This window comes from Heliangelus exortis, chromosome 1, assembly GCF_036169615.1.
Source record: "Heliangelus exortis chromosome 1, bHelExo1.hap1, whole genome shotgun sequence".
NCBI lineage: Eukaryota > Metazoa > Chordata > Aves > Apodiformes > Trochilidae > Heliangelus > Heliangelus exortis.
In genome coordinates, this window is record NC_092422.1 from 53,688,852 (window position 1) to 53,715,518 (window position 26,667).

Sequence of the window (26,667 nt, forward strand, 5' to 3'; positions counted from 1 at the left end):
TTTTTTTTACTACAGTAACATCCTCAAGCCATAATTATCTTCAGCAACCAAGACTCCCACTGAAAGCCTCAGCATTTTGTGCCTAACCTCAGTGTACAGTGACAGGTGCTTCTATTTTATTTTATTTTTTTTTTTTTTACTTTAAGCTGTGAACTGTTGAGCAGGAGCTGACTGTATTAGAAAGGATTTCCCAGCATGCTCAGATGGCACCTGTTTCTTTACAAGGGGGTCAGCTAAGTGGCTGTATCTCCTAAGTCACTGTTGGATGCCTGATGGGATAATGTCAGAGTAGCTTGATCCTCCCAGGCAGCTGGCAACTCCTACCCTGTGATTAGTGCCACATCTGTGAAACTATGATATGTCTAATAGAACAGCAATCAAGGTAATAAGGAGGAGATGAAAGGAAAAGAAGGCTACAAAATCTTGGTTTAGCAGAAAAATTATTCTCTTTCTGTTTGCTTTCAGACAAAAGTTTAGGAGCTTTTTTTTTTTTTTTTTCCAGTGTAAGTCTGTTAAAGGGATAGATAGTATTTAAATGCATGCAGGTATTAACATTTTCTATAGCACCTGTATCAGAGCCTGAATTTGCACTTGAACTTTCTTCTTGTAGAAACTAAAATCATTGACTAGAGCATCCTAAAATCTCCAACAAACCTCAGGGGTAGGAGGTGACTTTTTCAGGCTTGAAAATGTCTGTAATAATATGGGAACCCAGGGTGGATGGTTTGGGAGAGGAGGTGGTGAGTCTCCAACTCCCAGTATCTATTTTTCAGGTAAAGCCTCACACAGGGGCTTGCTTTCCCCTCCTCCCCATCCCCCTGCCCTGCACATGTCTGAGCTGTGAAGGGATGCCTGGTGCCATCCTCCAGGAACTGCTGTAAGTCCCTGCTGTTCAATTCCAGCTTCTGCTGAAAGGTTAGAGTGTCCAGCTTTCATTTTGTAGTTTGACTTCTGGAAATGGAATAGAGGGGAAACCTTCCTGCTCAGCATTTGGGTTTGACTGAGGATGGATGGGACATCAGCTACTTCTCTGCATGGACTTGTGGGTCAGCTGGTTGTGTAAGCTTAACCTCTTCCACTAGGTTTGCTTCCTTCTTTTCTTCTCAGCTGAAAAAGGGATGGTTCCCAATCATTACTACATCAGCTAGCTGTAGAAAATCTAGATAACAAAAAATAATTTCTGGAAACAGAACTGAGCACTTCCGAATTCAGCTTTTTCTTACTTAGGCTGCCAATGCCATAATGCTAAAAATAGATCTTTGAAGACATCTTCATGTGGTTAGGGAACTAAAGCCATAACCAAGACATTGAAATGTTTACAGGCAGAGTTAAGAACTCAGTGTGTTGCAGAAGGGACAGTATCATCAAGCAGGCAGGCAGCTCTCTTAGGAGTGCTGGGTTTTAAACATTCCTTTATATTGTTCTGCTTTTTATAGTGTGCTTCTGGGATTTAATTCACATGCAAGCTCACGGGAGAAAATAGATCAACAATCCCAAATTTGGCTGTTCCCTTGTAAGGGAAAGCAGCATTTCAGAGGTGGTTGTCAGGGGTACTGAGCTATAGAGTTTCCATTTTATTGCCTTCTTTCCACCTGGGTTATGGTGCTTAACTGTTGAGATGGACTCTGTACTGTTCTGTGAACTGAACCATCATCTTTTGCCTGTTCCTGCTGCCAGTGTTGGTGTAAATTTAAGCATTCAGCACTGATGTGGGGGGAAGAAAGTGGCAGGGAGCGTGACAGCGTTTTGGTAATGATTAACATCCCTGGTCTGACCCTGGACACTGTCTGTCAACATACCTCAAAAATGAAAATAATCAACACTTAAATAGAGAAATAGCGGAGTAATTTTGAATTTGTGCCTCAAAACTACCAAACTGCTATGTTCTGGATTGTGATCTCGAATATTTGTGGTGATGATGTTGCCAGTTTATGCAAGTGAGTTTAGCATCACTTCAGCAAACAAATCCAGGCAGATGAAACCTGTAAGGATCTGCCCCTGTGCCAACAATTAGATAATTGATTTATTCATTAACTCAAGCAGTTATAAAACATAAATAACATGAACCCTACACTGTGAGAGGCAATTTAACAGTTTGTCTTTTATGGTTGTCTGGTGTTTATTTCAGTGATGTTTCTCTTAATGAGACCTATGAATCTTCCCTGTCTGCTTAATTCAGACTTGAGGATGCTTAGTATATTTATCTCTTTGCTAGAAGAATCTTTTATTTCAGATAATTGATTTCCTGAAGTCAATTACCTGCTTTTTACCATAATCTTTAAAGGAGAGACAGTGGTTATACCTAATATTGGTGACCTTCTTTGTAAAGTTGATATAACTATAAATAGAAGATTTTTTTTGTTTGTTTATTTATTTCTTTGGAAAAAGTTTTACTTCCTGATAAGAAATTCATAGAGGGCATTAAGAAGGAAAATCTCCAAGAGGTAGCAGGTGAGAAACTTACAGCATTAAAATACATCTTGCTCGGAATAGCTTCCTAAAGAATTCTGAAAAGTTAACTTTACAGCTGACTAACTGAATCTTTACATTTATATTTTTACATTTCACTGCCAGGTGTTAGACTCTTGAGCTGAGTCTCAAATGAAACACCCAGGGCACAGGTGTTCTTGCATTTTGCTGTTGATGAACTTGGCTGAGAAAAAGAAACCTGATGTAAATATGTACTTGGATTACAGGCAAGTTTAGCTTTGCTGGAGTTGTAGCCCTGAGAGTTGCATCTTATGCCCATGGCTAAACTCCTGCACACACTAAGTAGATGTTTTGAGGCACATGGCTCTGCTGTGGTCACAGAGACTCCAAATTCTCCAACTATTTGTGTGTGCAAGGAGAAATGCATAGTGCATAGGTATTTGCTGAAATATTTCAGCCTTGCCTGTCTAGATCATGAGAAAAAAGAGCAATCCGCCAGTGTTCCCCTCTTCAGTAGACAAGTACAAGTATTTTCCATAGAACAGAGCATCTCATCCCAGAAGTTTATAGTTACTGTCTATCTGCAGGTAAGACCATGCAAAACTCTTAGGTTTTAAAAAAACTCTTTCTTTTTAGATATGAGGGGAAATCTGCACTTCCATGCTGTTCAGCAAGGACTCCTCTGCTATGAAACAAATAACTAAAGTCTGCCAAAATCATAAGCCAACCTTTTGGCTATCAAACTGTAAGGGTGTCCTCTGACTTGGATTAAAAAGCTGAAAGACAGATAATTTCATATTAAATTTAAAAAATGAGTCATGCTACCACCTATAAATGTCTAAGATTTTGAATTATTCTATTAGGTTGGAAACCCTTAATAAAAGCATGTTTTCCTTGTTCCTTAGCAAGGAATGACTTTGGACTTTGAGGACTAGCATATAATACAAATATTTTAGTGTCTTTCCCTGTCCTGTAATTTTAATTAGTGGTAAGGCTTAATTTGGGATAAGATCTTTAAATCCTAGATCTAAGACCTGATTGATTTTAAAATCTGCAAGATTAAAGAAAGGTGACGTTGTTATTGAATTTTTGTTCTCTTAAGATCAAAACTGACTTTTTTAATTTCCACTAGAAGAGGAAGTGACTTACACTGTTTTTTGTTTGCTGTTGCATTGTTTTCCAACTTTTATCTTCTGGCAAGGAGCAGGAAATCAGTGTTTTTACCTTCACTTCCAGTGTATTTTCCAACCATCACTTAAGCCTAGAACCCAGGCTGATGTTTTCAAATTTGTATTTTGATAATTCATAAATTAATTCAACTATTTGTTTTTTACTGTAATAATATTAATGATAATAAAACAGTGTAATAATTTTATCCATTATTTTGAGAGGCAGAATTAAAGTAGAATAAAACTGATAGTAAGTCAATAATACCCATACAGTCTTTTACCTGTCAGTGGATGTGGTGTACCTTATTGAGGACCTAAGTCAGGATGACAGAAGTTGATCAAAGCACCTTGTCAAAATGTCTCTGTATGTAGTTTGGGTATTTTACTTTAGAAAAGTTTTAGTCTAGTCCCTGATGTAGGAATCCCTATCATGTGAAACTGTCTGAAGGATCAGTTGTGGGTTTGGATCCATGTGTCCCTATTAAGTATTAAATCACATCTGCAAAAGTGCAGTGTGATTTTTGGTCTAGCTGCAACATGTTAAAGGCACACACCAAAACTGCTCTGCAAAACAACCCAACATGTAGGAAAAGGGAACAGTTTAGGGGGTTACTTCAGCACTGCTCTAGAGGTTCAGGCCAAAACAACAAAGGGGGTGCAGCCTTAGGGTATCCACTTCATTGGCACTGGGCTGACTGATGTGCCACACATTATGGGAGTTTTGTGTCTTGCAGGGGTGGTGCCTGTGTGGAATAGGACACTGAAAATACTACTAGATATTTAGGGTTTGGGCAGCTGAGTCTCAGTCTGGATAGCTGTACTGGAGAAGGTGAATTGTGCTCTGGACTGTCTAAGGGTCTCTCTCTGCTGAGAGTAAGGTTAAGTTGTGTTTGAACAGCTCTGAAGAAGACACCTACAGCAGGGATGTGGAGAGCCAAGTATTGCTTGCTTGTTTGTTTGTTTGTTTGTTTTTTAAAACAACTTCCTTTAATGAGCAGAGAAAACAAGAACTTTGTGGAGAAGAAATGTAAACCAAGTTCCTGCTTTTAGTTTGCCCAGGGAGCTGAACAGAAGCACAAAGCCAGGCAGCTGGGATTTCTTCCTGTAAGCACTGAGCAGAGCTACTGGGAATGGGAAAAAGAAGACAATGAGAGTGACTGAAAAAGTAAATTTGTGTGTTATTTTAAAGTTTGGAGTTGTTTATTTGCTTGTTTGTTTTTAAATGTTTCTTTGTTTTGGTTTTTTTCTCATTCACAAACATATTTTGTTTTGAATTAAGGCCTACTTAAAGAAAGCAAGCAGACTCATTCATTAAAGAGGCTCATGCCCCTTCTCAGAACTGGGCTGGTCTCTGTGAATATGGGTGAGGCAGCTCCTTATTATTTCTTTTACTGATTTACAGCAAAGCTTTGAACTCAGGCCTCCTACATAGCATGCTGGGAGATGCCAGTCTCAGGCTGTCTTCAGAGGAGTGGTTTTGCCAGGATAGATCAGTGGTTAGACCCATCTATGCCATCTTCTATGCCATTATCATTCTCATGCCCTATAGATTTCTAGGAAGTTCTGGGTCAGGTAGAAATAAATTTTTCTAAGCAATATATAAAAAATAGTATCCTAATTAAAATGATCTTGGGTCCACCTAAGGTAAAAGATTGATAAGATTTAACTAACACTTTCTGATTGCATATGATGAGGTGTGAGTGAGGCAGCTACAAGCTTAAGAACCCACTTGTGCAAGATGCTAGGGCCATAGCAAGCACCACTTCCCACCACTTCTGTTTATTTTTCAAATATTTCTCATATTCCTTCAGCATGTGGAAATCACCAATGCCACAGGCACATAAATGAAGAAAAATAAAAATGCAAAAGGGTACTCATTGCATACATAAGTGACATATACTAAGACACTTGTTATGGAAAGCCACTCTAAAACTATTATTCTCTTCTCCTCAGGGAAGACAATTATCTGCATGTCCTTTTTCTTAACGATTTTAATTTGCTTAGAACACCCATCTTCATTAATGGCTGGGACTGCTTAAGGTTTCTAGGCCTTTAAAACTTTCAGATCTTGATAACACTGAGTTCAGTAGCTTGCTTGGATTTTTGTTTTCAGAATACCTATTATTACCAGAAGACACTTTATAATAATTTTTCAAGATTTGACTTAGTATCTACGGGATTAAATATGATCATAGAATCATAGAATCATAGAATAGGCTGGGTTGGAAGGGACCTCAGAGATCATCGAGTCCAACCCTTAAAAACCCTCATAAAACCTTCAAGAATGTTATATAGATCCAACTGTACCTGTTGGACTCTCAGCACCTTGGTACTGAACATTCTTTCTGGATACTGGAAATTTACTTAAATAATGAACTTTTCAAAATTCAGATGGGCATCTCTTTGGCTATGGGAACTGAGTATGGAGGATGCAGTGACCTTGACATGGAGTACCACATTTGATGATAGAGCTGGTGCAGTGTCTGTGTGACTGTCTGTGTTTTGGGCTTGTGGAAATGTGGACACAATTCTTGATTGCTGCTATGCAAATAGAATAGATGGCAGTTTTATTTTTTTAATAGAACTCGGGTAACTTTTTGAGCCTTCAGGTAGCCACTAGGGTGCTAGTTGGTGCACATCCTATTTGGGCTCACAGAGCCAAAGATGCAAGAGCTTAACAACACTGAACATGTAGGCTGTGGCCCTTAGGAGGATCCATGCTTAGATGTTTGGTGTCTTCATGAAGCATCCATTAAAACTTGAGATCCCACAACAGTGGGGTGAGAGCCATACACAGCAATCAGTCAAAAGAGAGAGGAGATAGGTCTGTGACCTGCACCTACAGCCCTTCTGCATTGCCTAGGAAAATATAAGAACTGTAATAGGACCTGGAGCACAGGCCCTCTTTCTCAAGAATAGTGTTTGCTCCTGCCCTCTCTCTGTCATGGTGAATACTGGGTTACACTGCATCCTTCCTGCAGGCAGGATGAGGGAGCACTGGCCTGGAGCAGCCCTCTGGCTGTGCTCAGAGCACTTTGCAGATGGCTTGCCTGGGATGGGGCTGATGCAAGCTCAGGTCCCTCTGGGCAGAGATGGCAATTTTCATTCTGCTTCCCCTCCAGCTCACGTGCATGTTGTTAACCCGTGGGCCCTGGGGTATTAAAAAGAGCAGTGATGCCAGTCATGCTTTCTGCACATTCGTGCATCTTGCCTGTGCTTTACTCCTGCTGGTACTTTGAGTGGAGCTGGGGCACAGTCAGGCATAAATGTCAGCTCAGGGAAAGCCTGAGCATCTCACCTGGAGTCAGACCCCTGCAGGGGCAGCCTGGTTACCACAGCACCCACAGCTCTTCTGGAATCGTGCACGCTTGCTAGTGTGGATATCTGTCCTGAAACTGCTTATCAGAATTATTTCCATCAGTTCTGATTTGAAATTATTTCCATGAAAAGAGAAACTATTGCTTTCATTTCTGATAAAGCTGTGTGTCTCTTATTAGGACTGTAATGAATGAAAAAAGTAGAATCATTCCATCTTTGCAAGAAAAAGAATTTCTATGTGAGTGTGTAAAAATAAGTATATTGAGACCACTACAAATGTACATCATTTACATATAAATTATATGCAACATGAAAAAATTATTACATATAGGTGAAGAGGTGTAGGGTTTTTTTGTTTTTTTTTTTGAGAGAGAACACCTGTCCTTTCTGGGAATTTCCATGAGACTTGAACTGACTCTTCTAAAGAAATTTCCAGGCTTCCTTCAGTAAATGACAATGTGCCTATGAAATTACTTTTTTTGTTTTTCCTCCTGCTGCTGAAGTAAGTATAGGAAGTACTATATTTCTGTACATCAAAGTCTTCTTTAGATATATCAGTAAAGTCTTCTCTTCCTCATGTGAATTTTGTGATCAGTCAAAAACCTCGTCACCTACTGTCATTATTTGTGGCATTAATTAGGAAAAAAACCCATGTTGTTTTGAATACATTTATCAGAAATAAACTGTGTTTTTTATGCTCCTAATGATTCTTGTGAGATTCAGTGCAGTTCAGCCATCCCTTTGCCCTCTGTGCCTCAGGTCACAAGTCTCAATGTAGGATTATTTATATACACAGTATTCCAGTTCAAAATGTTTGAAACATGTTTGAATGCTTTCTAAAGCTTCAGGTATTAACTGGAGGAAAATGTTTTCTTTACTTTCTGATTCCTGGACACTTAGACCATGTTTTAGCATTGTTTTTGAACTCTCCTTCATGAAGTCTCGACATGACCTTAAAACAGGAAAAAAAAAAAAAATCACTGTAGGACTGGAATTAAATTCATAAGTTGGTGACAAAATCCAGTTAACTGTTTGTGGTATCTGTGAAAACCTTTCCTGGGAGTTTTAGATAAAAGTGCATGAGCACAAAATAGATGTAGATGTGGGTTTTTTAACAGTCAGAAATATAAAATTGATGACTGAGACTCACTAAAAAAAAAATGGAACAGCATCATGCTAACCAATGTATTAAAATTTAAAATATTTATTAAACTTCTTTTAAAACAGTTCTTGTACTTTACATCAAATAACAAAGTTATGGTCCAAAAATTTTCGCCTACATCTCTAGATGTTTAACTTTTCCCTCCTTTTTTTTTAACTAATATGACCTGGAGGTATCTTTCAGTGGAAATAGAAGTGCTGAGAAAGGAAGACTTAAGAGTACAAGGCAGACCCTTGGAGACTGAAGTAATACCATTAATGGACAAGCTGAAATAAAAAAGTAGCTCCAGTTTAAATGCACAGCCTTGTGAAGTCCATTTACATTATAAAATATTTCTCAGAAGTACATATTTTTTTAAATAGGAAAAAAATTACGGTAGAAATGAAAGAAAGAAGAAAAAAGAGCCCAAATTTTTTAGGTCACACAAGAATATGGTTAAGAAAAACAACAAAAAGAATAACTCAGGTTTAGTGCCAGCATCTGAAGTAACTCCTCTTACTTTTCCACTCTGCAGAAAAGCTGCTATTTCTGTAGCTTTTATGTGGAAGAAGAGTCCTGTCAGGTGGCCAGATTATTAATGTCATGTGTGTGTGTCCCTGGAGGAGATCTCCTGCCCTGGTCCCTCTGCGAGGATGGATGCTCAGGGCAAGGCAGAGGTGACACGTTTTGAGAGTATTGCAAGCTGCAGTGGTGATGGGAACCAGACTGCATTCTGAGCAGGACAGTAATGAGATGATCATCAGAGCAGCACACAAGTCTCACATCTCAAAGCTTTTCTTTGGTGTAGGCTGACTTTTCACATGTAATTTTGTTAGCTACTTATTGACCTTGAGATTTGACATAAACAGAGCATGTGAGGGAGACAGACCTTTATCTCTTTAACCTGCCTTATCTTAAGTGTTTCCTTTGGTATCTAAACCCCTCTTTCTCTGATCACTAGCAAGAATGAAGAAAACCCCTTACTAACTTTGTAGATTCCTAGGGCCAAGCTTTTAAAAGCAGTCTCTGAAGTAGGAGATAGACAAATTCATGTTTATGTATTCAGTTCAAACAGTACCATGGGAAAAGAGGAGCCTTTTAAGCTGGAATTTTCAGTGTTAAGATGTGAGTGTAACTAGGCTTTAGATATACTTTTGCTTGCCAAACCTTGTGTATCCTGCTAATGTAAACAACAGGAGCTGAGAACTTCAGGGGAAAAAGTGTTTCAGTGTGAGTGATATCACCCATATTCAGCCAAGCTTGAGTAAGAGAGAGACCACGATGTGCTAAATAACAGACTTGCTAGTGATAGCATTATGTAGGAATTTGAGACTCTTTATTCAACTGAAAAAATAAAATACTCTCTTTTTCATAAGGAAGTCTCCTTTCTTCACAGCCTACAGGTCATCAGCGGTACTTAGGCAGCATTAATTTTCTCCTGCTTCTGTGACTGAGTGAATCAGTAGTCTGAAGGTCTCCTTTTGTTTTCAGAGCTGCTTTCGCTTGTGTTATCAGCACTGAACACACCTGAACAAATGGGGCTTGGTCAGATGTTTGATAGGCAGAATTTTCAAGGAATCCAATGGCCCTGCTGTTGCCCTCTGTGTTCACCCTTGGTGAGATAGTAGTGACAAAGGCAGACAGACAGTGATTAATGCCTCACTCCCCTCAACCCTTTCTCCCTCTGATGCTCCCTGTTGTCTCTGGCCCAGGATATTTTTGCACAGTGGAGAGAGGAGGGGTGAGATAGGAAGGGATGACTTCACATTTGGATGAGACATTTTCCATTTCTGATCCCCAGAAACAGAACCTCTCTGAGGAGTTGCAGCTTCATATGTGATTAACCAGACTCTCTAGAAGATCCACTGCAGGAATAGGGAGTTCTGGGAGTTAGAGGTTGTCTCTTCACCTCTTCAGGTTTTCCAGTTCATTTCTGAAAGCTAGGTAAGGTGGAGAATCTGACCCTTACTTTTTGCATTTTGCAGTTTGTTGAGAAAGCTAGCAAGTAAATTTTTTTTCTTTTCAACTTTTTTTTTTTTTTTTTTTTTTTTTGCATACCAGGAGAATCTCTGCAATTGAAAATAACATGCTGTAAGCTCTGTGGATAAGCTTCAGCTATGGCTGAAAGCTGGGACTGAAAATGTGTTGGTGAAATTAACCAAAAGGGAAGGTAATTATGGAAGGGTTTTCTGGAGAGACATGGAAACTTTTCTTCACAGACTTGAGGAGAAACATAAACAGTGAACAAGATAAACGAATTGATAATGCCAAGGATTTTTTTTTTTAAATGCTTGTTACCATACGAAAGTGTAAGTAACAGATTTTAGATTTATTTTTCAACTAAAAAAACCTGATTCATTTAGCTGTTTCTTCTGTTTTGAGACTGCTTTTTCCATCCCAGCCACTTAAGTATGAACATCCAGTTATTACAGCATTCATCAATTCTTCAGCAGTTAAATTGAAATGGCTGTCTCTTCATGCTGTCATTATTCAGCAATATGTCACCATGGAGAGCCATTTTCACCTCAGGTGAAAGAATGGAGTATACCAAAAAGCTGCCTATTAGCCTGTCATCACCCATAACATCTGATGCTTATTGCTCACTTACATGCTTTATTCAGACCCATGAAGCATATGTGTTTTTCTGATTTCTTCAGTAACATTAGTTCCTTTATCAAAGTTCAGACCTGCAGCTCTATTGCTTTTTCAAAATTGTTGATAAACTTTCAGAATTCAGATGGCCTCATGCCTTCAAGCTAGTCTGATTAGCATATAGGAAATTAGAGAAATAGACTTGAAAATCCTCAGCAAGTTACATCGAGCATATGGAAGAGCAATAACAGTGGAGACCTGGCAATGATCCACTACTCTGTTCATCTCAAACCCTGGCGTATCCTCAGACTTTTCTGTGTGGGAAACCACTTAGACCAAAGCTGCATAAAGAAGTGATAGGATGAGTGGAAAAAACTCACCAACCAGGGAAGAAATTAAAAAACATTTGTTCATATTCTGGCACCGTCAAGCTTAGGAGACTCAAATTTAATCTCACTTGTAGGTCAGGATAAATAAATAACATTCCTGTTGATAATTTTCCATTACCTATTTCAGAATCAGGCAATATAGAACTTAATTGCTTCTAAGGCAGGGCAAATTCACCTTTTTGGCTTTTTAACATGTATTTATTATTATTGGCCACTGTAATCACTGTGGATGACACAAGTCTGCTGACTAAATGATGTTTGAATTAAGCTCTACAATTTGCCTGCCACAGCCCATCAGAACCAAAGGTGCAGGAGGTTCCTAGCAATAGTTTGACATTTGGTTTTCACATTGAACAACACTGAGCAGTGAGAAGTGGTGGAAATGCAAACAGTGACCAAATACGGTGGTGATGAGAGAGATTGTTCAACCTCAACACTGGGTCCATACAGGAAAACACTTAACACATGCAGCATGAAGAAATTCCAGGCTTCAGTTTAGTAACACTTAGTTTGTAAGAAGCATAGGGGAAACATCCATATGTAGAGCTCACAGATTGTGTTACAGCCTTCAGAGCAGCATGTATATAATTTAAATAATATTTTTTATTACATCTGTATGCTGGTTGTCCACCTGCTGTGATTATCAGGCTGGAAGTCTGGACCACTTGAACATATCACGTGTATAACTTGTGGTAAAAGAGGTGTGACTGACAGGAAAAGTAGCCCACCAGTTTCGTTTATGATAAAATTTCCTGGGTTATCAGCAGTAGGAAGGAAGACATCAAGCAGAATGACTACATCACCAGCAAATGCTTAGGCTGGAAAAGATAAACGCTTGAATAGTCTCCTTTCACACTCACTTGTCATAAAAAGGTAATGGTGACATTATCTCTGGTTTATCTGGTTCAAAGTAGCTCCTCTGAATCTCTTTGAAGCAGTTCATGGACTCTCTGGAGTCTGAGAGTAGCAGGTTGAAAACTACTGCTCTGTAGCAGAGTTGTCTGGTTCTTAAAGCACTTCACCTCCTGAGGGAAGCACAAATTCACATTTTTGCACTCAGGGATGTTGAAATTTCTCTCCCTGTTCCTCAGGCATGAAGGAATTCAAAAAAGCTATTGCTGGGGACCACTCCACTGTTACAAATCCTCCCCTGCTTGTGAGGACAAGCAGAGCTGAGCTCAGATGCTTTTCTAGGAGAGAGTCTCTACATAAACTTGGAAGATGCCACCTAAGAAATTTATTGATGGAACATCTTCAAGCATTTTGATGATTTTACTGATAAATAGTAGGAAATGTGAGGCTGTGGGGACAAATGTGTATATAGGTGTCATTGAATGCATAGCTTAGTATTTCTTAATTTACATTGAGTGTGTATCTTTTTGATAATACATTGTATATTATATTTCATAATATCAATTTTAATTTGAAATATTTCCTTCTACAGAATAGCTTTTTTCTACCTCTGAGTCAGAGTCCCTCTGCCATAACAGACCTTGATTTGATATGAAAAAAATCTGATTTGACAAAACTATGAAGATGCAGCTATGAGAAATCTCGGAGCAGATCACAGTAGTTCTGTGAGTATTTTATGAAGAAGTGGAATTTGTAGAGGTAACAAATAGAACAGGTGTCTTGGCTGAGGCTTTTTTCCTTTTGGAAACTGTGGACACCCCACACAGTATGAGGACATTGGGCTACTGGTTTCACTAAGCTCTGCAGGAGGAGGAGAAAGAACAGACTAAGGAGACCTTGAGCCTGATTTAGCATCTTGCCTACTGACATAGCTGAGCCAGGAGCTCTGTTTGTTAATATGGTCTGCCCCACTGGTGTTTATTTATCTATTTTTTTTATTTAAAAAACAAACTTAAATCCTTTTGTTACTTTAATGTGAGTTATGAACCTGACAGTTCATTAGTTAAACACCTAAAAGTTACTTTTTTTGTCATAGACAGTACTGTTTTCTGTCTAGCTTTTGGTCTAGATCTAAATACTTTCGCCTCCAATCTGGTACAGCAAGGAGTAAAAGCAAATGCAACTGAACAGCATTGGTCATGATTTTTGGTTATAAAAGACCATTCTTGCCAGTAATGAGATTTTTAAGGAAAATTTGTGTGATAGACCTTTCGGAATTGCTCGTCTTTCTCTCCCACCTTGATATCCCTCCAGAAAGGTTCAGAAACAGAGCAAAGTGACACCTCCCATAGGGAGAAACAAGGATCTTTTCGTTGCCTGGGTTATGCATCTTCACAGAAACTGATTGTTGTCTGTGTAACTTCTAAAACCAAATCAGCATTTAATTATGAAGGTCAAAACGGCAGTAAAATTCCCATAAAACTGTCATAAATCCAACTAAAGAATAGCACCCCCTACCTTCCCAGCTTTTTCTGCTTTCTATGACTCCGTTCTAAAATCCTGTCCTTTGGTCTTAGGTTCTGGGGAAGTCCAAAATGTTAGAAAAACACACTTGTTCTATGGACACTGAAATGAAATAGGGATTCCTGGAGCATATGTTTTGATTTAATTTGTGGCAATAGTGAAAGTTAACCATATTTTTCACACAAAATAATTCTGATTTCTCAAGCTATGAAAAAGTTGCAGGGAAATTATTCAGTCTGTTTTTTGATTTATGAATGCCATCATTTCTGCCATAACATGCTAATTTTATAAAAATTAATTATGAACAAGCCTGTATAGTTAAAAGGCTTGATCTTGAATTATCTTCCTGATTTGTTTAATTTTCTATATGATAGATCAGGGATGCCTAACTCTAAAAAACTATTCCACTGGTATTTTCACAGCTTTTTTAAAATTAAAAATTAACATGTCAGTCCTACACATTTAATTTAATTCTTCTTCTCATATAAAATGTCTGATTTTAAGAGCTGAAGGACACATAGAAAGCAAATTACTCTTTTGGAATGTAGAAGTTTTACTTTTTTAGTTTCTATGCTATTACCCAACAATATCTTTAAAGACTGACAGTTTAAAAAATGTTTAAAAACTGCCATTCATTACAAATAAAGAAGCAAGCATTGCTCTCCAAAGGTGTTTATTATGGAATAGATTATCTGTAGGAAAAAACCAACAACAGCAAAAAAGATTTCTTTTATTTGCAAGTGAAATCAAAAGCATAAATCAACCTGGCATATCAAAATGTAGGTCTATTAGCAATTATGTTGGGCTCATATTTTTGGTCATGATGACAAAAAACACCAAAACAAACAAAAAACTAATGCAATTTTATATTAGGTGCTCTCCAGAATTGCTAAATTGCTTTTCGTCTCTCAAGAACATAAGCCTAAGACCTTATAGCTCTATATAATCTTGAAACAATCATTAATGGAAACAGCACCTGATTGCAGAAAACATGATTGCAAAAATAATTTGTCAAGTTCCTGTGTGGGTTTAGTGCTTTCCCTGTTTTGACATTTCTGATTTGCTAAATGCAGGAATGCTACAGGAATTTCTCTATGCGGTGTCACAAACTAGAAGGCTGGAATGCAAAAAGTTTTTTCTTAGTTTTTGAATTTGTCCTGGATGTGGAATTATTTGATAACTTTCTTTTCTCTGATACATGTTTTTTGTAATGCTAGAGAAGTTATGTTGTCTGATTCCCATCTGAAAATGATTTGTGATGTCCAGTTCTCATTACAAAAAAATCCCTGGGAATGTCTTTGACAACCTGATTGGCTTTTAAGTCCTGCTCACTGAGAATAAACTGGTGCTCCTTTTAATGATAAATTTCACAAAGGAGAGAATTTGATTTGGGGGCAGCTCTCTGTGCAGTTACTACACTTAAAGGCATTCTGGTTTATGACCCTTCAAAAAAGTACTAATCTGGAGGAAATTGCTTTATAACACAAGTGTTTATAGTATTGGCCTTATCAGCCACCAGCATGCTTGCAGCAAGCTTGGGGAGAGCCCTTCTTAAATCTTTGTTTGAGAAGCCAAGCCATGAATGAATATAATAAGCTGGATACCAGTTGTTCTGAAGGAGACATGTGATTTTGTCATATACATAAGTGACAGGCCAGTGGTTGGTGTGTTTCTAGAAAAGCTCAACCTTTGTTTACTAATCAGCACAGAGATTTACTGTAGGACTTTGAAGTGGTGAAAAATGTTAATGTTAAATAATGTGTTTTGTACAACTTAAACTTTTAAAATTTTTCTCACATGGGTATCTAATGCTAGATTTTTTTATTCTTCAAAGGTGTGTGGGCATTGTTTTTTCCAAGAGTTTTTGGTATGACTTAAAAAATATACTTCTTCCTAGGAAGTTTTTTAATGCCAATGAACTATATTGCAGTGCCTGTTAATTACACTTTCTTCCCCCTAAACCATGTGGGGTGTGTGGCAGTATTTCAAAGAGTGCTACCAACTGCATCACTTGTCTACAGTCTGGGGCTACATGCTTGGGGAGGATTTGCTAAAGATGGTTTAGATTTGGCACAGAAGTGAGCTAAATCTTTATGAAAATTTCTTTTTTTTTTTTTTTTTTTTTTTTTTTTTTTTTTGATACAAGTTTGCAGGGTGAAAAGTCTTTTGTAGTTGTTTTCTATTGCAATTTAGAAATACTTCACATGAGTACTCCCGACTCAGTCCAGTGACATACAGGCTTTCAGGATGCCTTCCAGCTAACACAAGGAAGGGGTTCTGATGGAACATATGGTTAGAAAATGAATAAGGATGCCTTGAGGTTTGACGTTAGTTGACTTTTTTCTTAGCTGCCTGGATGAATCAGCTAAATTTCTGAGTGAACTGAAACTCCAAGCAATCTGTTTTGGACTCCATCCCAGGCAGACCTGTTCAGCCACTTAATTGCTAGTGCATCTTCATTTATGTACCTCTATTGATTTTAATCTCTGATGATTTATACGGCACTACGAGTGGGTTACAAGCCAAACCAATGACATTTTGCTGGAGATGAAGATACTCATAAACTATCATAATTTGTTCAAAATCATCTTATATGTACAAGAAACAGAGGTGATACAGTTGTGTGTTTAAAGCTGGTGCTTATAGCTTCCTGGCTAAACTTTTATTCTCTTTCCCACTACAGCATTACAGGTTTTTTTCCCATATTTTTAAAGCAAAATACATTTCCACTTGACTCCAAGATACCTCATGGCCTGCTGCCAGAGTTCACTGATATTTGTTTTTCATTCTACCTGTTATTGACACACTATTCCTGAATGTGTGTAGGATTCATTTGGTCTGAATTCAGACCAGTGGGATAAGGACTTTTGCCTATCTGTGAGTGATGAGCCATCATCAACTTAATTCATGAACACAGGAAGAAATTAAACAGTTTCAGAGTAAGATTTGTTTCACCTCCTTATAACTTTTCTTCAGGATAAGTCCTAGATAATGCTTTTTGCTTGGAAAAAGTTCTATTTGTCCCTGAGATCTCCATGTAACAGAATTAAGTCCTAGTGTGCTCTTAGAGGGCCACAGATGGTGCTTCCTCAAATATGCTGCCCAAATGTCCTGGAGCAGGATTAGATCTCAACTCAAATGTTCCTGAGTGTGTCTATAACGCTCTTCAAAAAGCTATTTAAAACACTTCAAACTAGTATCTGGAATGGTTATTGTTCTTGAATATTAACATAGCTAACACTACAGCCAAAAAGAAAGGAAATTAACATTACATAGATGATCTATCTGTCCTATAGGTGTCAAAGTAGTCCATTAACTCAAGATTTCACATTTTGTGATTTTATTGCAAAACATTTTGTAACCTAAAAGTGCAAATTACAGAAATCATCCTTGTTAAATTAAGCTAATTTTAATTTTTCCACTTAAAATTACAATGAATACATATTATTCACACCTTTTCATTCCTTTGGCTATGTTACATTAAAGGAGAAGAGTTGTTTTGTGCAGATTGTCCAGGAGAAGGAAACACCCAATTGTAAGTCATGTATTTCATTTTTCCTTCACTGTGGGTAATAAGAATTTAACAGAGGGAACTCAAAGTTATGGAATGCAAAGTAAGTTAACAATTTTGAAAGATTATCCAGAGAAACAAGGTAACCATTTCTTTCTGCAGTTACCACATGGGTCATAGCAGACTGCTCATTCTGGGAAAAGGAAAGAAGCTCAGGTGGGAAGCACTTCAGGAAAGGACAGTTTTCTTCTACATCGTTTAGGCTACATATTTGTGTCTTGGGTTCTGGTGTTTTATCTGCAATGACATTGGCTACAGGGTAGCAAAATGAGGTCTGGGATGAGTTTGGGGAAAACTTGCACCCAACAAAGATCTTTGAGGTAGAGCTCATTTGGGATAGAGCTCATAGCTATAACTTAGCTTACTTGTGTAAAAGTTACAATATAAAATGATTTTTTTTTTTAAATCAAGAAGTTTGCAAGCTATAGTTTTTTGGAGGAGAAAAGAATCAACATCAGTTTTTGTCTGTAGCTGCTCTCTAGTTTTGAAGGCTGGTACCTTCACAGCCCAGCAAAGCTGGGAAAAGAAAAAAGGAAAAGAACTGGTAAAACTTACTTGGTTGTAGGTAAGCTCAGCTTGTGATGCCAGTTGAAGGCATAGACAGAATTAATTAATTTGAAATGCATATATCTCTATGATGCATTCAGACTGCTTAAGGCTACAGAAATGACCTGCACAAAACAGAACTTATTCAAAGCTGAGTGGTGCAATGCTTTCACAGAATCAATATTATGCTTTTTTTCCACAATAAACTGTGGAAGAATGTAAACTAGCATTTCTCTAAAAATGTTGAGGAAAAATAAGAATTTATCCAAGAAACACTACAGGGCTACTGGAAACATTTAAAAATCATCCTGAAAACATTAGTACCTTTTAGATCTGCTGCTTGATTATGATGCTTCAGAACTGTGCAAAATTCTGTGGTGAAAATAGAAATACATTACTATAAATGTATATAAAAAAGAACCATTAGAAAAGTATAAAACCTGCAGACTATTGGGTCTTAATCAACATTCCAAATTTAATTACAGAAACTTAAATTACTCCTAACTCTCTGTTAGTTCAATGAAGGTCATCATATGGACTAGAAATATTAAATTGGAAATCATTATAATAAATCTGTATGACTGAAATCTGAATACAATTCCCTGTGAAAATCAGGTAAGTTACACTGAAATGTATTATTGAAGCCAAACATTTTCTCCTTAGGTTTAGAAAAGTAATAGGCTGCTTTGATGTCTGATGTAAAAGGGTCATCTTCAAGAGACAAAAATGTGGCTAAAAAGACACAGAGGACATGTTTTGAAAGGCTCTTTTATAAAAAGGAAGGAGGAAAGGAGGGAAAGGAGGGAAAGCAGGGAAAGGAGGGAAAGGAGGGAAAGGAAGGGAAGGAAAGGATAGAGGGAAGGGAAAGGAAGGGAAAGGAAGGGAAGGGAAGGGAGAGGAAAGGAAAGGAAAGGAAAGGAAAGGAAAGGAAAGGAAAGGAAAGGAAAGGAAAGGAAAGGAAAGGAAAGGAAAGGAAAGGAAAGGAAAGGAAAGGAAAGGAAAGGAAAGGAAAGGAAAGGAAAGGAAAGGAAAGGAAAGGAAAGGAAAGGAAAGGAAAGGAAAGGAAAGGAAAGGAAAGGAAAGGAAAAAAGACTTGTAGAAAAAAAAGTTTCAAGATAAACTGGAATGACATTTCAGAAAAAGAAGTGCAAGTCGAAACCATTCTTTTGTTCACTTGTTTTACATTGCAGTTCTGCTTTTGGCTTCTCCAGCAACTTCTTATGATGTTCTGTATACTATATATAGCTCTTGTGCTGCGATGATAAATGTCTTATTTGAAAGTATTCAAAAATATCTCAAGTGACAATTAATTGTAGAAGTCACCCTTACTTTCTAAAGCTCTGACTTTTAGTGCTAAAAGATGAATAGAATCAGTTCTCATATTCCAGCTGAGGACATTGTAAATGTAGTTGAAAGAAAAGCACCTTCCTAATTTAAATTGGCACCTTTTAATTTAGGCACTTGAGATTTTGTGATCCTCTCTTAACTGCTTTCCAGATCTTTCCAGGCCTATGTTGAAGCAGTTTTTCAATTTTCTTGGCTAACCTATTTGTCTAAGACCCCTTTAATCCCCTGTTAAGAAGAATTTTACCCAGTGCATGATATGAATCACCACATGCCTCTCTGGATTGACTGAAAAGACTTTAGATTGCCTGTCTTTGATTAGATTTCAAACTGTTTCTAAAAAAAGGATGAATTCTGATCTAAGGATGTGTTGAGGACTTTGTTGATCTGAGTTAATTGATAGGTGTTAACACAAGTTACTCCTTCTTTGTTGATTTTTTTTTACCTGTGGGATAAATTTTCAAAGGAAAAGAAAATAAAAGAAAATCAGTCTCTTGCTACCTTCATGAAAATGAAATTCTGAATTGAATGAAATAGGAAAGCTATGTTACTGTTTTCCCAAGCACTCAGTGGCTCAATGAAACCCAAACTCAGTGGCTTAATGAAACCAATAAGGCTTTATATGAGCTCTTGAACACATAACTCATCTGATCACAGCTGAAACCCCTATACTTGCCCTCATTATTTAAGAAAGCACTAAGATTTCTCAGTCATTCTTGAATGTTTTATAACACGAACACTAACATTTTTGGATGAGAAACAGCTTGTGAAATGCTTCTTTTTATTTGCCTGCTGGTGTGTTGCTGCTTAAAATTGCACTGTATAGCTAATTATAGCCTTCACAGTGGCACTAAATAATTTTAAGAAGAACAGTATAAAAGAAACCACCACACCATCTCTTATCTTTGTACCTAGCCTATTAATCAAGGAACAATAGAGCTGGAATCTGAGTATTGTAACACTGCTATTTTTAGATCATTCCCAGCTCTGGTGTCCTCTCTGTGTGTTTGTACAGCACGTAATAGAGCAAGGTCCTGGGCTACCTTTAGGACTCCAGTGCAATGCAAATAAATACACAGAGACTGTCTGTACAGTGTTAAGACTCTCTTCCACGAGTCGAAAGAAATTATTCTGAGGCTGGCAGAGAAAAACTCACTCCAACCATCTCCTTCTGGGTATTTACACCACACTCATTGCCCTGGTAGCAGAGTGCTTTAATAAGGGTCATGTGCACAGTGAAAGGAGAATATACTCATTAGTGTCTAATGTATTGTTCAAGGTTATACACAGGATATAGAACTTTAATGAGAACTTAATGGGACTTCTACCACCACTGATTAAGTGTATCTATCATTCTGAGGATGTGGGTAAAACTGCTTAACATTGTAAAGTAAAGGAAAAATGAACGCCCAGTATGTCACTGCCTTCTGCCATTAATCACCTTCATTAGCTGCGTCCCAGCGACAAGATTCTGACCCATTATAAGAGCAGTACTGGGAGGACCACTGCCAGTGGCCTGCTGATTTAAAAAGTAATTAATCACATTAACTACCGTGACTGTTTTTGTTCTTTCTGTCATATATGGCTTGTAGATTGAACTAACTGACGAAAGCAAGAGTCCAATACTTGACTGTGAATTTATCATCCATGGTGCTCTGATGAAGTCCCAGTTCCAGAGTAGGAGAGACAGAGCTGCTCTGAGGGCAACTTGGGGGGGGAGAAGCAACACATCACTGCTCTTTTTTAGAGGGGTTGGAGAAGGTGGCTACCTGAGGCAGGAGCTCTAGGTCTGTGGGAGCCTATGAGCTACTACATCCCAAAATAGTGATTTATTGAATCCTGATTTACTTAGTCTCTTTTAATATCCAACTGTTATCTTCTGGCTCAAGAGGCACCCAGGAAGCTGCTTTTATGATGGACTTTGGAAAGGTTGGAAAGGTATTTTTGGTCCACTTTGTGTCAAACATATTTCATAGAGTGTCTTGCCAATATTTTTCTTTGTCATGGGACACCCAACCTCTAGTAACAAAAAGCAAGGTGGCAAAAGTAAGTCCAGATGACCAGATAGTTCAAAGACAATTATTTCTTCTGTGTTGAACAGCAAGACAGCAAGACAGAAAATGTCTGCTAACTTCAAATTATTTTCTATGCTATTTTACGTTTCAAGGAAAAGTATTTCTGCACGTTCTTGAAGGCACCGAAGAACTTATGTTCCCCAAACTGAGGTTATTTAGGACACTACTGTAGTCCTTAGCATAACCTTGATAAATCCCCAGGTATAACAAAAATGACAAGTCTCTCTGGGGCACACTGCATCCTGCAGTGTCCCCAGGAATGTTGCTACTGTGCAGGGGCTTGCAAAGTGCTTTCTCTAGTGGAATATGAGCTGCTGACTTGTGCATGCCCTGCACAAAACGTCTCCTGCAGGACACCTGTCCTTGCTCTGGTTCTTTTACCCCGTGTTGAGGTTTTGACCGTAACCATCAAATGGTCTTTTTGCTTTTGTTTTTTTTCCAGATTGAAAGAATGTGAGGGTTTTTTTTAAGTTGAGAGGGTGAAAGCTCAACCGTATATGCCTTCTTGATCAAAATGAATTCACAGAATTGCTTTTGCTCTAATCTATGACTTCAGACATTCACAGGTTTAAGTCTATCACCTTTTGTTTACAGAGGGAGAGAGTTCTTGAATATTGAATCTGAAAGATGTTCAGTGTCTGATTGTAGCTCATTCTTTCATATCTAGTGTGATTTTTTTCGTTCACTTGCTGAAGACAGTTACATAATTCTTCCTATCTTAGGGCTTCTATTGAATTAAATTAGTAAACTAGGTAATTTTATATAATTGACATGGATTTTCAGTAAACTAGGTAATTTTACGTAATTGGCATGGATTTATATAGCACATTATTAGTAAACTGGAAGTTCTATGAATCCTTGTGACTGTTAGATTAAGGTAGATTAATTCATCATGATCTGCATCTTTAACAGTAAGTATAGAATATTAAATAATATGCTTATTATATTACAGGGCTAACATTTTTTTTTTGTTGTTTTCTTAGTGATTTCATTTGACTCCAGTATTTGGTTTGGACCAGAGGCAATCCTGCTATACCAAGCCCTTTGAATGATTTCTTGCAGATATTTTCCTTTTTTATTGCCACAGGAATCATCACTGTACAAACAGTATTTAAGAGGCAATATTGACACTATTTATCCTAAAAGCTGGTCTACCTTGAAAGTTTTTGTAGGTTGCTGATCTTAGCTCAAGCATTTTAGGGTGATTATTTCTGTGGAGTGGGGAGCAAAGTACATGGTTATGGCTACCTAAGTGCTCCCTTTTTAAAGAGTTTTTCCAGTTATTACTAATTCTCTCAAATTATAGCTATGTAACTTTACTTTTTTAGTTTAAATTATGTCTTGCCTGAAAGATGTTTTTCAAGTTTGATCAAATTCCTTCAGGCACCTTGAGGGTGAGCCTGATAAAGCAATCTAATCCTTTCAAAATCTGTGTGGTTATATGTACCCTTAATGCTTCATTGTGGCACCGCTTCTGGAAATGTCTTTGAGTTATAGGAGCCTGGGAGGCTATGAAGCCTTCTAAATAGGGGGAAGAATTTTTGCTTAAATAATTATTTTTATGTTCAGATGTTGTTTTTTAAGGAAGAAAATTAATTCACCTCTAATTTTTTTATCACCTGTTATCTATTAGTTTTTGTTTATTTCTTTGCTTGCTTTTTGCATCCTCATAATTAAACCAAACAGATTTAGATTTTTTTAGTTTTCATATGCAGCCTGGAGGACAGGATCATTTCAAAGCTAATCAGGTGGCTGCATTAATTTTCCCTTTCATCAGCTGCTCCTGGCAGCCCTGACCACTTGGGCATAGAGGATTTGAGCATTTCTTGCTAAAGAAATGGCACCTGCCATCTAAAAGCCTTTGCCTTCAGGTCCAATTCTGCCTTCTCAGAAACCCTGGTAGGCTAAATGTCTCATTTGGTAGGGCCTCAGCCTCAGGAGCACTTTGCAGTATTGGTTGCTATTGAATGCTCTTCTCCCATGCTTTTAAGGGCTTAAAAAAAACCTTATGCTATGGCTTTTTTTTTCCTTTTTGAGTGGTTTCAATTTTCTCCCTTATATGTGACCTCAGAGTCTAAGAGTTGGTGCTGTTTGCTCCAGCCTCTCCCTGAAGAAGTGAAATGGGGTTCCTCAGCCAGCCAAGTACACATCTCCCTTCTTCTTTTGTGCCCAAACTACCCAGCTTTGGGTTTCTTGACCTACCTCTCGGCTTTTTAAACAGATATCCACACATCCTGAATTAATCCACATCAAATCTAGCTGTTCTTGTTTTAAGGAGACGTGGACACCTCTAGCTGTAATTTAATCTCGCTGCAGCAGAAGCCAGCTGACTCCTGAACAAATGGCAGCTACATTTGTCATGCTTGAAAGTACCCCTCCTCCTGATGCACAGCGTGCTCTCGTGCTCTCAGAAGGACAAGGTGCAGTTTGGATGCAGCTGTCACAGTGTGATTTGCTTCAGGCTTTTTGCCTCAAGCTTTCCTTGTCTATTCATGTGTCTCAAACCTCTGTGGTTTCAGAGACCCAGCTGTAATGCCTGACTTTTCTCTCCTGCTCTGGGGAAAATGCTGCTGTTCCAAGTGCCCTACCTATGGGCAAAGTTATCTGGACTTATTATTCTCTTATTCTCTTACTCTACTTATTCTTCTATTAATGGACTCTATTAGAATGCTTTCTTGTAACTGAGACTCACCCAGGTTTAGCAGTCCTATCTAGTATTCACCTCGGGAGATTATCTTTAAAAGGTGCTCAGTGGTACAAAAATTTTCAGAATGTCAGCTCTTTGGAACACAGATGAAAGCACTGCAATCATGAAGGCTTTTTGAAGTTACTAATGTTTCCTTGTCAGTAAAGATAGAGGCAAAATAACCAGGGCACAGAAGATTTGAATAGCCATCTAGAAGAGCCCAACTTCCACCATGGCAGCTAAAGAGAACATACAATAGCTGCATTTCCAACTCAGGAGCATCACTTAGAAGTCTGCAGTTGTATGGTGTGATTCAGATGAAGGCTGATGAAATTTTAAGAGGGCTTTTACAAAGTCTGAGTCTGCTGACTACTAAAATAGGCTCCAAAGTTGGATATGTAAAATTAGATGGATAGACCTTCACATAATTTGATTACAACATATTTATTGTAACACATTAATTTTTAGATGAGTCTATTAAAGCTACCTATCTGTAATGTTTGGGGCTTTAAGCCCTTTATGGCTTTAAAAGGTTTAATAGCTTCCATTAGGCTTCCATTAGCAGTGCTGGAGAAAACAGGAAGATGCACATGCAGAAAGTCAGTGATTTGTTTTGTTATTTGGTAGGTACTGTAGTAGCTGAAAGTGCTTGTATGCACTGCCCATGAAATTGGATAGCTGTTATAATACAGATTCCTCCTGATGTTCTTTGGTACTCAGGTCTGGGATCAGAATTCAAGTTATTTTCAAGTATTTCGAGTATTATTATTGTCATAAGATCATTTGTAAAATAAAGCGACTGGTGTTGCTTCAATGCTTAAATAAAGTTCAGTGATGCTCACATATGCTCTTCATAAGTTTGACTGTATGTTCTGCTTACTTTTGCTCTCTGTATTTTACTACTTACTCACGCATAGCAGGAGACTTATAAATGTTTCTTGATGTACCTGCAGAGGAAGAATGAGATATATACTACATATTAAGTGGTTTCCACGAAAGTTTTAAAAAAACTTTTATTTCACATGACTCATACAATAGTGTATTGGTGTGAAAACAAACACCAAATTTTAATTAAGTCATTCTGACAAGAGTTTTATTGGGAGTAAAGAAAATGAAGATAAACTTGATTTCCAAACCACACCTGTAAAGATGGGTTCCACAGTTTTCTGTATCCATTACTTGAGAAAACTACATGTGCAAATCTGTCCTGTTGCCATAGGATCAGTTTTTTGACCTTGGAGGAAGGCCAAGAGTTTGGACCCTTTGAAGCCAATTTAGGTTACAGTTTACTTTGTTATTGGAAAGTACAGTGCTGTTGGGGCTGGCAGAGACTTGCATGGAAAACACACAACTTTCCATGTACAGAAAACTAGAGATTTGGGAAAATTTCTTAATTATCTCTTACCTAACCTTTATGTTGTCCTTAAGGCTTTCATCACAATTTCTGATATGTTTTCTATGGCTCTCTTTCCTACCTAAATATAAAAATAATATTTGAACTAAACCTGCTGTTTGGCAGACTGTGCTAGTGCACAAAGTTATTAACTGCTTGCTTGGTGCTGAAGAAATTACTGACTTCTTATTTTTCTTCCTTTTTTTCTTTTTTTTTCTTTTTTTTTTCTTTCTTTCTTTTTTTTCCCTAGAGATGACTGCAGCATTCATCTTAATATCTTATGAGTAGAAAAGAGTGTTCCAGTAGACAGCAGGACATCAATTACAGATGTGAAGCATGCTTGCAGGCATATGGGTCTTATGTTAGCAGCCTGTTCAAAGAATTAAGTAGTGAGGATCCAAGACAGTCCAGATGTTACAATTTTTCTATCAGTGGTCACTGCAGCATGAAATCTCATGTGAGTTTCACTTCTTGGAATCATTCAAGGTGAGTTATATAACAAATCTCATAAATTATTATTATCAGGACAGGTTTAATGAGTGATTAGTAGGAAAACTGAAAGATTAATTAACTTGAAATGTTCTTGCAGAGCAGCAAATAGTCTGAGCTTTTATTACGTGAAAAGAAGGTCTTGGCTTTTTTACAAGTGGTCATCCTGCTTCTTCAATGACCTAATTGAGTTTTTCAGTTCTCACTGGAGGAACAGAATCATTAAAGCAGCATATAACTCTTGGGCATAAATGTGCCTTAAGTACAGTACCTTAAATTTTAGCTATATTTTGCCTAAAGGCAGTTTTTAAAACTGATGTTCGGAGTTCAAGTAAATTAGCTGAGTCCTTTTTCTTTCTGAAATGAAATAAATAGGAGTACATTGAGTCCCCAGTTCTCTAGATCTAATTCAGAATTGATAACACTTTTACAATAAAATACTTTTCAAGGTCTGAGGAATCATTTGAATATTACAGAATTACATCTCTCTACCCTAAAACAGCAATGACGAATTATTTCAGTTAGGAGTGTAATTTTTTTCCTTGTCTGTTTTGATCAGTGAAAAACATGATAGAGCAGAATGTCTATGGATGCTTAGCAAAGGTGGCTAACTTATTAGTACCATAAACAGTGTCTGTAAACATTTTCAATTTTCTCATTCTTTTTTCTTCAATTTTCTCAATCTTTTGCTGTTTACACTTGCAGGCATAACAGATAGAACAAAGGAAAGGCATTGTGCTGGGGCTGATTTTTCATGTTACAACAAACACATATTCGATATGGAAGACTACTGTATACTGTAAAAAAACCCACAAAAACCCATAAACCAACACTATATTCATTACAGAACTGACTGAAACTTTTAACTTATGCTTGTAATAGAAATATGGTTTTAAAGTCTATGATAAATAAACCTTGCAATGTTTCTCTGGACTAAGTGTTAGATGTGACACTCTCTCCTCCTCACATTTACAGAAATGGGAGATCAGGAAAATATGAGGTACTAGGATGTTCAATGGTTTTAGCCTGTGTTCCACTACAGAGGTAAATCTTTGCTTGAAAATTTCAGTCCAGTGCTGTAATACAGCTGTATATACAATATCAATAAAAGTAACTTTCCTCTACTCAAATCTTGGTATTATTTGCAA

General features: G+C 37.6%; 1 long non-coding RNA gene across 2 annotated transcripts in view; it reads left to right on the forward strand.

The window, feature by feature from the left end:
- The first annotated feature begins 2,089 nt into the window (after positions 1-2,089).
- Positions 2,090-26,667, forward strand: part of LOC139795777 (uncharacterized) — a 33,467-nt gene continuing 8,889 nt past the window's right edge. Inside the window, exons 1-2 of one of the 2 annotated variants that reach the window (XR_011725691.1) lie at positions 2,090-2,451; positions 25,281-25,516. This is a non-coding gene — a long non-coding RNA (uncharacterized lncRNA). Of the gene's footprint in view, positions 2,452-4,430; positions 4,538-25,280; positions 25,517-26,667 lie in introns of those variants that run through there. The other variant, XR_011725690.1, reaches the window with a different exon arrangement.